The sequence below is a fragment of the Engystomops pustulosus genome, unplaced genomic scaffold (genome assembly GCF_040894005.1).
Source record: "Engystomops pustulosus unplaced genomic scaffold, aEngPut4.maternal MAT_SCAFFOLD_48, whole genome shotgun sequence".
Taxonomy (NCBI): Eukaryota; Metazoa; Chordata; class Amphibia; order Anura; family Leptodactylidae; genus Engystomops; species Engystomops pustulosus.
The window spans coordinates 277,737-291,884 of NW_027284965.1; the positions used below are offsets into that span (position 1 = coordinate 277,737).

At 57.5% G+C, this 14,148-nt stretch overlaps 1 long non-coding RNA gene across 1 annotated transcript in view; it reads right to left on the minus strand.

Annotated features, from left to right (window-relative positions):
• LOC140106879 (uncharacterized) overlaps positions 1 to 14,148 on the minus strand; it is an 89,733-nt gene that overhangs the window by 47,187 nt on the left and 28,398 nt on the right. The window contains exons 2-3 of the long non-coding RNA XR_011850895.1: positions 10,455 to 10,523; positions 3,322 to 3,473 (exon numbers count right to left, since the gene is read on the minus strand). This is a non-coding gene — a long non-coding RNA (uncharacterized lncRNA). The remainder of the gene's footprint in view (positions 1 to 3,321; positions 3,474 to 10,454; positions 10,524 to 14,148) is intronic.

A 14,148-nucleotide genomic window follows, 5' to 3' on the forward strand; every position in this document is an offset into this window, starting at 1 on the left:
ATATCGGGCGCAGGATCTTAGTGACTCCCCGCACAGCGCATTATACATGGACAATGCACTTACATGCACCAGAAGGAAGAAGGTGAACTCCAGGGACCTGAGCGGGGAAGCGACACATGCAGGATATCGGGCGCACGATCTTAGTGACTCCCCGCACAGCGCATTTTACACGGACAATGCACTTACATGCACCAGGAAGAAGAAGGTGAACTCCGGGGACCTGAGCGGGGAAGTGACACATGCAGGAAATCGGGGCAGGATCTTAGTGACTCCCTGCACAGCGCATTATACACGGACAATGCACTTACATGCACCAGGAAGAAGAAGGTGAACTCCAGGGACCTGAGCGGGGAAGTGACACATGCAGGATATCGGGGCAGGATCTTAGTGACTCCCCGCACAGCGCATTATACACGGACAATGCACTTACATGCACCAGGAAGAAGAAGGTGAACTCCGGGGACCTGAGCGGGGAAGCGACACATGCAGGATATCGGGTGCAGGATCTTAGTAACTCCCCGCACAGTGCATTATACACGGACAATGCACTTACATGCACCAGGAAGAAGAAGGTGAACTCCTGGGACCTGAGCGGGGAAGAGACACATGCAGGATATCGGGGGCAGGATCTTAGTGACTCCCCGCACAGCGCATTATACACGGACAATGCACTTACATGCACCAGGAAGAAGAGGGTGAACTCCAGGGACCTGAGCGGGGAAGTGACACATGCAGGATATCGGGGCAGGATCTTAGTGACTCCCCGCACAGCGCATTATACACGGACAATGCACTTACATGCACCAGGAAGAAGAAGGTGAACTCCGGGGACCTGAGCGGGGAAGCGACATATTCAGGATATCGGGTGCAGGATCTTAGTGACTCCCCGCACAGCACATTATACACGGACAATGCACTTACATGCACCAGGAAGAAGAAGGTGAAGTCCGGGGACCTGAGCGGGGAAGTGACACATGCAGGATATCAGGTGCAGGATCCTAGTGACTCCCTGCACAGCACATTATACACGGACAATGCACTTACATGCACCAGGAAGAAGAAGGTGAACTCCGGGGACCTGAGCGGGGAAGTGACACATGCAGGATATCGGGCGCAGGATCTTAGTGACTCCCCGCACAGCGCATTATACACGGACAATGCACTTACATGCACCAGGAAGAAGAAGGTGAACTCCAGGGACCTGAGTGGGGAAGAGACACATGCAGGATATCAGGCGCAGGATCTTAGTGACTCCCCAAACAGCGCATTATACACGGACAATGCACTTACATGCACCAGGAAGAAGAAGGTGAACTCCGGGGACCTGAGCGGGGAAGCGACACATGCAGGATATCGGATGCAGGATCTTAATGACTCCCTGCACAGCGCATTATACACGGACAATGCACTTTCATCCACCAGGAAGAAGAAGGTGAACTCCGGGGACCTGAGCGGGGAAGTGGCACATGCAGGATATCGGGGCAGGATCTTAGTGACTCCCCGCACAGCGCATTATACACGGACAATGCACTTTCATGCTCCAGGAAGAAGAAGGTGAACTCCGGGGACCTGAGCGGGGAAGTGACAAATGCAGGATATCTGCGTTAAGGATCTTAGTGATTCCCCGCACAGCGCATTATACACGGACAATGCACTTACATGCACCAGGAAGAAGAAGGTGAACTCCAGGGACCTGAGCGGGGAAGCGACACATGCAGGATATCGGGCGCAGGATCTTAGTGACTCCCCGCACAGCGCATTATACACGGACAATGCACTTACATGCACCAGGAAGAAGAAGGTGAACTCCGGGGACCTGAGCGGGGAAGTGACACATACAGGATATCGGGTGCAGGATCTTAGTGACTTCCCACACAGCGCATTATACACGGACAATGCACTTACATGCACCAGGAAGAAGAAGGTGAACTCCGGGGACCTGAGTGGGGAAGCGACACATGCAGGATATCGGGTGCAGGATCTTAGTGACTCCCCGCACAGCGCATTATACACGGACAATGCACTTACATGCACCAGGAAGAAGAAGGTAACCTCCAGGGACCTGAGCGGGGAAGAGATACATGCAGGATATCGGGCGCAGGATCTTAGTGACTCCCCGCACAGCGCATTATACACGGACAATGCACTTACATGCACCGGGAAGAAGAAGGTGAACTCCGGGGACCTGAGCGGGGAAGTGACAAATGCAGGATATCGGCGTTAAGGATCTTAGTGACTCCCCGCACAGCGTATTATACACGGACAATGCACTTACATGCAACAGGAAGAAGAAGGTGAACTCCGGGGACCTGAGCGGGGAAGCGACACATGCAGGATATCGGGCGCAGGATCTTAGTGACTCCACGCACAGCGCATTATACACGGACAATGCACTTACATGCAACAGGAAGAAGAAGGTGAACTCCGGGGACCTGAGCGGGGAAGCGACACATGCAGGATATCGGGGGAAGGATCTTAGTGACTCCCCGCACAGCGCATTATACACGGACAATGCACTTACATGCACCAGGAAGAAGAAGGTGAACTCCGGGGACCTGAGCGGGGAAGCGACACATGCAGGATATCGGGCGCAGGATCTTAGTGACTCCCTGCACAGCGCATTATACACGGACAATGCACTTACATGCACCAGGAAGAAGAAGGTGAACTCCGGGGACCTGAGCGGGGAAGCGACACATGCAGGATATCGGGGGAAGGATCTTAGTGACTCCCCGCACAGCACATTATACACGGACAATGCACTTACATGCACCAGGAAGAAGAAGGTGAACTCCAGGGACCTGAGCGGGGAAGCGACACATGCAGGATATCGGGCGCAGCATCTTAGTGACTCCCCGCACAGCGCATTATACACGGACAATGCACTTACATGCACCAGGAAGAAGAAGGTGAAATCCAGGGACCTGAGCGGGGAAGTGACACATGCAGGATATCGGGTGCAGGATCTTAGTGACTCCCCGCACAGCGCATTATACACGGACAATGCACTTACATGCACCAGGAAGAAGAAGGTGAACTCCGGGGACCTGAGCGGGGAAGCGACACAGGCACCACTTTTGGTGATCTCCGCGGACCAGGTAAGTAAATGTGCCCCACTGTGTATAGTTACTACACACAGAATATTATACAGGTATCTACCTTCCATAGAGCTGCTGTATCTATGTATTCTTTCATAGAAAAGATGTGTTTTTGATATTTTTATAAGGGGGAACATAACCTTAGGGTTTGTGTCACGCGTGCAGCCCGTGGGATGGGGTCACCATACAATGTTATGGTCCTGGTGGGCTGAGGAGCTCGTACCGTCAGGATGGTCTGTGAGGGTCCTATAATGGCCAGGTCCCCCTGGAGCTCCACACATCGCTGGCGACTCTCCTCCCAGGACTTCTTCTCCTCTGAGATGGTGTAACATGTCCGGTTCAGTGAGATCCACCCGTCCGGGCAGACGCTGGACCCTACAAGACAAATTGCTCCATTGTGTGACCCGTAGGACCAGCAGCCATGACAGATGTTATATCAATCAGATATATCCACACACATCTATGGAACATCCAGGGGATAATCCGTCATCTTCCAGGATCTTCATCATAATTCTGGTTATCATGTGACATCGCTCAGAATGACCCCCATGTGCCGCAGGAATATATTCACTATAGATTGTGCTTATCCAGCATAAAACTCAGATATATGGTCCCCAATCACCTTATCGTCAAGAGGCTGCACAGGGAGAGGGCACAGGAGGCAGAGGCAGAGGGCACAGGAGGCACAGGGAGAGGGCACAGGAGGCATAGGGTGAGGGCACAGGAGGCACAGGGAGAGGGCACAGGAGGCAGAGGAAGAGGGCACAGGAGGCAGAGGGTGAGGACACAGGAGGCACAGGGAGAGGGCACAGTAGGCAGAGGAAGAGGGCACAGGAGGCATAGGGTGAGGGCACAGGAGGCACAGGGAGAGGGCACAGGAGGCACAGGGAGAGGGCACAGGATGCACAGGGAGAGGGCACAGAAGGCAGAGGAAGAGGGCACAGGAGGCACAGGGAGAGGGCACAGGAGGCACAGGGAGAGGGCACAGGAGGCAGAGGGAGAGGGCACAGGAGGCACAGGGAGAGGGCACAGGAGGCACAGGGAGAGGGCACAGAAGGCAGAGGGAGAGGGCACAGGAGGCAGAGGGAGAGGGCACAGGAGGCAGAGGGAGAGGGCACACGAGGCAGAGGGAGAGGGCACAGGAGGCATAGGGAGAGGGCACAGGAGGCACAGGGAGAGGGCAGAGGAGACACAGGGTGAGGGCACAGGAGGCACAGGGAGAGGGCACAGGAGGCAGAGGGAGAGGGCACAGGAGGCAGAGGGTGAGGGCACAGGAGGCAGAGGGTGAGGGCACAGGAGGCACAGGGAGAGGGCACAGGAGGCACAGGGAGAGGACACAGGAGGCAGAGGGAGAGGGCAGAGGAGGCACAGGGAGAGGGCAGAGGAGACACAGGGAGAGGGCACAGGAGGCACATGGAGAGGGCACAGGATGCAGAGGGAGAGGGCAGAGGAGTGAGAGGGCAGAGGAGGCAGAGGGTGAGGGCACAGGAGGCACAGGGAGAGGGCACAGGAGGCACAGGGAGAGGGCACAGAAGGCACAGGGAGAGGGCACAGGAGGCCCAGGGAGAGGGCACAGGAGGCACAGGGTGAGGGCACAGGAGGAACAGGGAGAGGGCACAGGAGGCACAGGGAGAGGGCACAGGAGGTAGAGGGAGAGGGCACAGGAGGTAGAGGGCAGAGGAGGCACAGGGAGAGGGCAGAGGAGGCACAGGGAGAGGGCAGAGGAGGCACAGGGAGAGGGCACAGGAGGCACAGGGAGAGGGCACAGGATGCAGAGGGAGAGGGCAGAGGAGGAAGAGGGCAGAGGAGGCAGAGGGTGAGGGCACAGGAGGCACAGGGAGAGGGCACAGGAGGCAGAGGGAGAGGGCACAGGAGGCACAGGGAGAGGGCACAGGAGGCACAGGGAGAGGGCACAGGGAGAGGGCAGAGGAGGCTCAGGGAGAGGGCACAGGAGGCACAGGGAGAGGGCACAGAAGGCAGAGGGAGAGGGCACAGGAGGCAGAGGGAGAGGGCACAGGAGGCAGAGGGAGAGGGCACACGAGGCAGAGGGAGAGGGCACAGGAGGCATAGGGAGAGGGCACAGGAGGCACAGGGAGAGGGCAGAGGAGACACAGGGTGAGGGCACAGGAGGCACAGGGAGAGGGCACAGGAGGCAGAGGGAGAGCGCACAGGAGGCAGAGGGTGAGGGCACAGGAGGCAGAGGGTGAGGGCACAGGAGGCACAGGGAGAGGGCACAGGAGGCACAGGGAGAGGACACAGGAGGCAGAGGGAGAGGGCAGAGGAGGCACAGGGAGAGGGCAGAGGAGACACAGGGAGAGGGCACAGGAGGCACATGGAGAGGGCACAGGATGCAGAGGGAGAGGGCAGAGGAGTGAGAGGGCAGAGGAGGCAGAGGGTGAGGGCACAGGAGGCACAGGGAGAGGGCACAGGAGGCACAGGGAGAGGGCACAGAAGGCACAGGGAGAGGGCACAGGAGGCACAGGGAGAGGGCACAGGAGGCACAGGGTGAGGGCACAGGAGGAACAGGGAGAGGGCACAGGAGGCACAGGGAGAGGGCACAGGAGGTAGAGGGAGAGGGCACAGGAGGTAGAGGGCAGAGGAGGCACAGGGAGAGGGCAGAGGAGGCACAGGGAGAGGGCAGAGGAGGCACAGGGAGAGGGCAGAGGAGGCACAGGGAGAGGGCACAGGATGCAGAGGGAGAGGGCAGAGGAGGAAGAGGGCAGAGGAGGCAGAGGGTGAGGGCACAGGAGGCACAGGGAGAGGGCAGAGGAGGCACAGGGAGAGGGCAGAGGAGGCACAGGGAGAGGGCACAGAAGGCACAGGGAGAGGGCACAGGAGGCACAGGGAGAGGGCACAGGAGGCAGAGGGAGAGGGCACAGGAGGCACAGGGAGAGGGCACAGGGAGAGGGCACAGGAGGCTCAGGGAGAGGGCACAGGAGGCACAGGGAGAGGGCACAGGAGGCAGAGGGAGAGGGCACAGGAGGCACAGGGAGAGGGCAGAGGAGGCACAGGGAGAGGGCAGAGGAGGCACAGGGAGAGGGCAGAGGAGGCACAGGGAGAGGGCACAGGATGCAGAGGGAGAAGGCAGAGGAGGGAGAGGGCAGAGGAGGCAGAGGGTGGGGGCACAGGAGGCAGAGGGAGATGGCACAGGAGGCACAGGGAGAGGGCAGAGGAGGCACAGGGAGAGGGCAGAGGAGGCACAGGGAGAGGGCACAGAAGGCACAGGGAGAGGGCACAGGAGGCACAGGGAGAGGGCACAGGAGGCAGAGGGAGAGGGCACAGGAGGCACAGGGAGAGGGCACAGGAGGCACAGGGAGAGGGCAGAGGAGGCACAGGGAGAGGGCAGAGGAGGCACAGGGAGAGAGCAGAGGTGGCACAGGGAGAGGGCAGAGGAGGCACAGGGAGAGGGCACAGGAGGCAGAGGGAGAGGGCACAGGAGGCACAGGGAGAGGGCACAGGAGGCACAGGGAGAGGGCACAGGAGGCACAGGGAGAGGGCACAGGAGGCACAGGGAGAGGGCAGAGGAGGCACAGGGAGAGGGCAGAGGAGGCACAGGGAGAGGGCACAGGAGGCCGAGGGAGAGGGCAGAGGAGGCAGAGGGAGAGGGCACAGGCGGTAGAGGGCAGAGGAGGCACAGGGAGAGGGCAGAGGAGGCACAGGGAGAGGGCACAGGAGGCACAGGGAGAGGGCACAGGAGGCACAGGGAGAGGGCACAGGATGCAGAGGGAGAAGGCAGAGGAGGGAGAGGGCAGAGGAGGCAGAGGGTGAGGGTACAGGAGGCACAGGGAGATGGCACAGGAGGCACAGGGAGAGGGCAGAGGAGGCACAGGGAGAGGGCAGAGGAGGCACAGGGAGAGGGCACAGAAGGCACAGGGAGAGGGCACAGGAGGCACAGGGAGAGGGCACAGGAGGCAGAGGGAGAGGGCACAGGAGGCACAGGGAGAGGGCACAGGAGGCACAGGGAGAGGGCAGAGGAGGCACAGGTAGAGGGCAGAGGAGGCACAGGGAGAGGGCAGAGGAGGCAGAGGGAGAGGGAACAGGAGGCACAGGGAGAGGGAACAGGAGGCACAGGGAGAGGGCAGAGGGAGAGGGAACAGGAGGCACAGGGAGAGGGAACAGGAGGCATAGGGAGAGGGCACAGGAGGCACAGGGAGAGGGCACAGGAGGCAAAAAAAAAACCATTTGTGGGTGTGGCTTGTCTTTGTATATTGGTTTGGTTTAGGATGTGATAATAGGTTGGGTGGGGGTTGTGGTATTTGATGTTTATTCATTTTGGTGTATTGTAAGTTATTGTTTTTGCTAGGTGTGAATGTGGCTGGACCAGCAGGTAAGTTATTGTATATATTGTATATTATGTTTGGTTTGTATTGTTATGTTTTTTTACTTTTATATAAAATAAAAGATCTACAGGAGACACAGGTAGAGGTCACAGGAGGCACAGGGAGAGGGCACAGGAGGCACAGGGAGAGGGCACAGGAGGCAAAGGGCATAGAGAGAGGGCACAGGAGGCACAGGGAGAGGGCACAGGAGTCAGAGGGCACAGGGAGAGGGCACGGGAGGCACAGGGAGAGGGCACAGGAGGCACAGGGCACAGGGAGAGGGCACAGGAGGCAGAGGGCACAGGGAGAGGGCACAGGAGGCACAGGGAGATGGCAGAGGTGGCACAGGAAGAGGGCACAGGAGGCACAGGGAGAGGGCAGAGGAGGCACAGGGAGAGGGCAGAGGAGGCAGAGGGTGAGGGCACATGAGGCACAGGGAGAGGGCACAGGAGGCACAGGGAGAGGGTACAGGAGACACAGGGAGAGGGCAGAGGAGGCACAGGAGGCAGAGGGTGAAGGCAGAGGCTGCAGAGGATGAGGGCCCAGGAGGCAGAGGGTGAGAATAGAGGAGGCAGAGGGTAAGGGAAGAGGCTGCAGGCCCTGTACTGCATCTCCCCATCTGTCCTGCTTCTCCCCATCTGCTCCTGCAGCTCCCCATCTGTCCTGCTTCTCCCTATGTGTCCTGCATCTCCCTATGTGTCCTGCTTCTCCCCATCTGCTCCTGCATCTCCCCATGTGTCCTGCTTCTCCCCATCTGCTCCTGTATCTCCCCATGTGTCCTGCTTCTCCCTATGTGTCCTGCATCTCCCCATCTGCTCCTGCATCTCCCATGTGTCCTGCTTCTCCCCATGTGTCCTGCTTCTCCCCATGTGTCCTGCTTCTCCCCATGTGTCCTGCATCTCCCCATCTGCTCCTGCATCTCCCCATGTGTCCTGCTTCTCCCCATGTGTCCTGCATCTCCCCATCTGCTCCTGCATCTCCCCATCTGCTCCTGTATCTCCCCATGTGTCCTGCTTCTCCCCATGTGTCCTGCTTCTCCCCATGTGTCCTGCATCTCCCCATCTGCTCCTGCATCTCCCCATCTGCTCCTGCATCTCCCCATCTGCTCCTGCATCTCCCCATGTGTCCTGCTTCTCCACATGTGTCCTGCTTCTCCCCATGTGTCCTGCTTCTCCCCATCTGCTCCTGCTTCTCCCCATCTGCTCCTGCATCGCCCCATGTGTCCTGCTTCTCCCCATGTGTCCTGCTTTTCCCCATCTGCTCCTGCATCTCCCCATCTGCTCCTGCATCTCCCCATGTGTCCTGCATCTCCCCATCTGCTCCTGCATCTCCCCATCTGCTCCTGCATCGCCCCATGTGTCCTGCTTCTCCCCATGTGTCCTGCTTTTCCCCATCTGCTCCTGCATCTCCCCATCTGCTCCTGCATCTCCCCATGTGTCCTGCATCTCCCCATCTGCTCCTGCATCTCCCCATCTGTCCTGCTTCTCCCCATCTGCTCCTGCAGCTCCCCATCTGTCCTGCTTCTCCCTATGTGTCCTGCATCTCCCTATGTGTCCTGCTTCTCCCCATCTGCTCCTGCATCTCCCCATGTGTCCTGCTTCTCCCCATCTGTCCTGCTTCTCCCTATCTGCTCCTGTATCTCCCCATGTGTTCTGCTTCTCCCTATGTGTCCTGCATCTCCCCATCTGCTCCTGCATCTCCCCATGTGTCCTGCTTCTCCCCATGTGTCCTGCTTCTCCCCATGTGTCCTGCTTCTCCCCATCTGCTCCTGTATCTCCCCATGTGTCCTGCTTCTTCCCATGTGTCCTGCATCTCCCCATCTGCTCCTGCATCTCCCCATGTGTCCTGCTTCTCCCCATGTGTCCTGCTTCTCCCCATGTGTCCTGCTTCTCCCCATCTGCTCCTGTATCTCCCCATGTGTCCTGCTTCTCCCCATGTGTCCTGCTTCTCCCCATGTGTCCTGCTTCTCCCCATCTGCTCCTGTATCTCCCCATGTGTCCTGCTTCTCACCATGTGTCCTGCTTCTCCCCATGTGTCCTGCATCTCCCCATCTGCTCCTGCATCTCCCCATGTGTCCTGCTTCTCCCCATGTGTCCTGCATCTCCCCATCTGCTCCTGCATCTCCCCATCTGCTCCTGTATCTCCCCATGTGTCCTGCTTCTCCCCATGTGTCCTGCTTCTCCCCATGTGTCCTGCATCTCCCCATCTGCTCCTGCATCTCCCCATCTGCTCCTGCATCTCCCCATCTGCTCCTGCATCTCCCCATGTGTCCTGCTTCTCCCCATGTGTCCTGCTTCTCCCCATGTGTCCTGCTTCTCCCCATCTGCTCCTGCTTCTCCCCATCTGCTCCTGCATCGCCCCATGTGTCCTGCTTCTCCCCATGTGTCCTGCTTTTCCCCATCTGCTCCTGCATCTCCCCATCTGCTCCTGCATCTCCCCATGTGTCCTGCATCTCCCCATCTGCTCCTGCATCTCCCCATCTGCTCCTGCATCTCCCCATGTGTCCTGCATCTCCCCATGTGTCCTGCTTCTCCCCATTTGTCCTGCTTCTCCCCATCTGCTCCTGCTTCTCCCCATCTGCTCCTGCTTCTCCCCATCTGCTCCTGCATCTCCCCATGTGTCCTGCTTCTCCCCATGTGTCCTGCTTCTCCCCATCTGCTCCTGCATCTCCCCATCTGCTCCTGCATCTCCCCATCTGCTCCTGCATCTCCCCATCTGCTCCTGCATCTCCCCATGTGTCCTGCTTCTCCCCATGTGTCTTGCTTCTCCCCATGTGTCCGGCTTCTCACCATGTGTCCTGCATCTCCCCATCTGCTCCTGCATCTCCCCATCTGCTCCTGCATCTCCCCATGTGTCCTGCTTCTCCCCATGTGTCCTGCTTCTCCCCATGTGTCCTGCTTCTCCCCATGTGTCCTGCATCTCCCCATCTGCTCCTGCATCTCCCCATGTGTCCTGCTTCTCCCCATGTGTCCTGCTTCTCCCCATGTGTCCTGCTTCTCCCCATCTGCTCCTGCTTCTCCCCATGTGTCCTGCTTACCTTCTCTTCTCTTATCTGACCAGGAGGACGGGTCTTCTGCTGTCCTGTTAGCACTTCGGAGTGAAGACACTAGAAGAGGGAAATGTCACATCTGTAAGTAGATTGTGGTGACCTCGACATATCAGACAAAGAGGAAAGGAAGGAGCTGATTTTCTGCAGGAGGTCAGAGGAAGGGGCGGGGCACGGCAAGAGGTCAGAGGAGGGGGTGGGGCACGCAGGAGGTCAGAGGAGGGGGCAGGGCACGGAAGGAGGTCAGAGGAAGGGGCGGAGCATGGTAGTAGGTCAGAGGAGCGGGTATGGCATGGCAGGAGGTCAGTGGAAGGGGTGGGGCATTCAGGAGGTCAGAGGAGGGGGCAGGGCACAGCAGGAGGTCAGAGGAGAGGGCAGGGCACGGCAAGAGGTCAGAGGAGGGGGCTGGGCACAGCACGAGGTCATAGAAGAGGGCTGGGCACAGCAGAAGGTCAGAGGAGGGGGTGGGGCATGGCAGGAGGGCAGAGGAGCGGGCATGGCATGGCAGGAGGTTAGAGGAGGAGGTGGGGCATGAGGAATTCAGAGGAGGGGGTGGGGCACGGCAGGAGGGCAGAAGAGGGGGCAGGGCATGGCAGGAGGTCAGAGGAGGGGCACGGCAGGAGGTCAAGGGGGGGGCACGGCAGGAGGTCAGAGGAAGGGGGGGCATGGCAGGATGTCAGAGGAGCGGGCATGGCATGGCAGGAGGTTAGAGGAGAGGGTGGGGCATGGCAGGAGGTCAGAGGAGGGGGTGGGGCACGGCAGGAGGTCAGAAGAGAGGGCAGGGCACGGCAAGAGGTCAGAGGAGGGGGCTGGGCACAGCAAGAGGTCATAGAAGAGGGCTGGGCACAGCAGAAGGTCAGAGGAGGGGGTGGGGCATGGCAGGAGGGCAGAGGAGCGGGCATGGCATGGCAGGAGGTTAGAGGAGGAGGTGGGGCATGAGGAATTCAGAGGAGGGGGTGGGGCACGGCAGGAGGTCAGAAGAGGGGGCAGGGCATGGCAGGAGGTCAGAGGAGGGGCACGGCAGGAGGTCAAGGGGGGGGCACGGCAGGAGGTCAGAGGAAGGGGGGGCATGGCAGGATGTCAGAGGAGCGGGCATGGCATGGCAGGAGGTTAGAGGAGAGGGTGGGGCATGGCAGGAGGTCAGAGGAGGAGGTGGGGCACGGCAGGAGGTCAGAAGAGGGGGCAAGGCATGGCAGGAGGTCAGAGGAGGGGGAGGGGCACGGCAGGAGGTCAAGGGGGGGGGGGTCACGGCAGCAAGTAAAGCCAGGCCCAGAGTACTAGAAGAGGAAGAACAGGGAAGTGTTTAACCATTTGTCTGATATTAGCAAAACTCGAGGATGTTGTGGAGTTATTCAGTTGGTGGATAAATATATTTTGTATAATATTTTCATTTATTTTGGATATTTTAGTGAGGATATAAATAGTGGAGCTTGTTGGTAGATGTAGACACCGATGTAACAAGATGTATGTAGTTACTAGCAATTTTAACCCCTTAGTGACCGCCCATACTGGTTTCTGCACGGTTTGCACGGGCCCCTGTGCAGGGAGAAGCAGTGACCCAGCTGTCTTATGTCTTATGACAGCTGGAACCCTGTTCTAACAGTCCGGATCGGAATGGAGTTCTGATCCGGCTGTTAACCCGTAAGACCCTGCGGTGACTGATGTAGTGACCGCGGGATCTACATACCTGCAGAGGGAGAGGGTTTTCTCCCTCTCCTCCCGGCACCCTGCGATGCGATCACCGGGAGCCGTCTTCATATCCGGGCAGCCAGGGACCTAGTGAAGGACCCGGGGTCTGCCATCAGCATCTGCCTGCTCGGTCCAGCCCCTGAAGATACACAGACTGACACTTCTAATGCTCAACAATACACAGTAATTAGTATGAACTAGTGATCACATGATTATATAATGGGAAAATAACAAAAGTAAAAAAAAAAGCACAAAAATTAAATTCATTAGAATGTCCCAAAAGTCCTGTACACCTTCAGTGCTGCCACAGAACCCAATCCCAGGACCTGAGTCAGGAGACTCTAATGCAGAGCTGCAGCTCCATCTCAATTACTCCAAGCTGCATCTACTACCAGGCTGGTGCTTTATTCCTAAGGACCCCTCTCCATGACCACTCCAGACTTTGATGTTGAACGTTTGGGCCCATTACCTGCTACCTGTTCAATAAAGAACCGTGAGTTGATTTGCACAACTTTGGCTCCATCTGATCCTTGGATATGGCTGTTACCACCACAGCCTTCCCCATCCATCACCCAGGGACTTATCTTGCAGACACTCAGGAGTTGCCCCAGGGAGAACCAGTACATCAGCCTATCCCTCCATATTTCTTGCACACACCACCCGCTGGAGACCAGGACAGCCCTCCGGTCCCCATACCAAGCACCGTGATATCAGCGCACCCTAGGCCGCAACTTCCAGCCACTCCGGTATTCTGGGCCCCGGCTGCCTCCAGGCCCCAAGAAAAGGCTAGACTCCGATGGGGGATGTTGCAAGTGGCGTCATGATCAGGATATTTACTTCTGTGCCTTATACTGGCGCTATAGACTGTCCTTATACTGGCACTATAGACTGTCCTTAGGAGCCAAGTGATTGTGTTTTACATAAACTGTGTTATTTCATCGCCACAAGCTGTAGAGTGCTTCTCCAGCAGCCAGTAGGTTAATTCCTGCAAAAGAACTGTGTCAGCTCTGCTACATCTGGCGCTGCAGCACCTAAAGCGTTAACCTCTGGAAGTCTGTGTGGTGCAGCAAGGAGCTCCAGCCCGCCAAAATCTCACTGGCGGGAATCCCAGGCTACTCACTGGAGGAGGAGCCGGAGCGACCACGGCCCTTCAAGGAAGAGGGTTAATATGCCATCTTGTTTTGGGGCGCAGGCAACGACCGTGTGCATCATCCGGATTGCCGATGCACGTGTCCTGCCACTGGAAGAGAGCATTGCTGATCCCCGCTGAGCACCTTCTGCCTGCCGGACATCGGGAATGGAGATCATCGCACATCGGAGCTGTCCAGTCACCGCGGCTGATCCTGAGTGAATACCGCTGGGAAAGTTAAAGGGGGGTAGAGATTGTTTCCGAAGCTAGGTGTACAATTGGCTCACCTCCCAGGGAATACTGACCGTGTCTTAAAGGGACCACATCCCCATTACCAGCCATCATCCATAGCAACCTGCATTCTTAAAGGGGTATTCCGGGAATATGAACGTCTGACACAAAAACCCATGATGATATAAATAAATGAATACAACAATACTCAATGTCATTAGTCACAAAACGGAGCTTAAATAATTACATTTTATGATTTACAAAATTTATGGCCTCTCTAAAGTAGGTGGAGTTATCACTAAGATGGCCGCCACTGGAAACTACAAGTTCCATGATCCTTTAGTTCTCAGTAACTCCTCCTACCACTTATGCTCTGCTCCCAGTGATGATGTAACAGGTTTTCTTGCTCTGTTACCATAGTAATGATATGTAACTGCCATCACCACAACACTGGCCATACTGGATGCACTGCAACCAACCAACAACAGCCAAACGTAGTGGTGATCACATGATCTGCCCAGGCAGATGCAGGACATGTGATGTGGACATGTGACCAGCGGCCATCTTCTGTCCTGCAACGGACCGCGCGGAGGAAATTAACGTACTGATTAAAGGGCCAGTAGCATTTTAATTCTT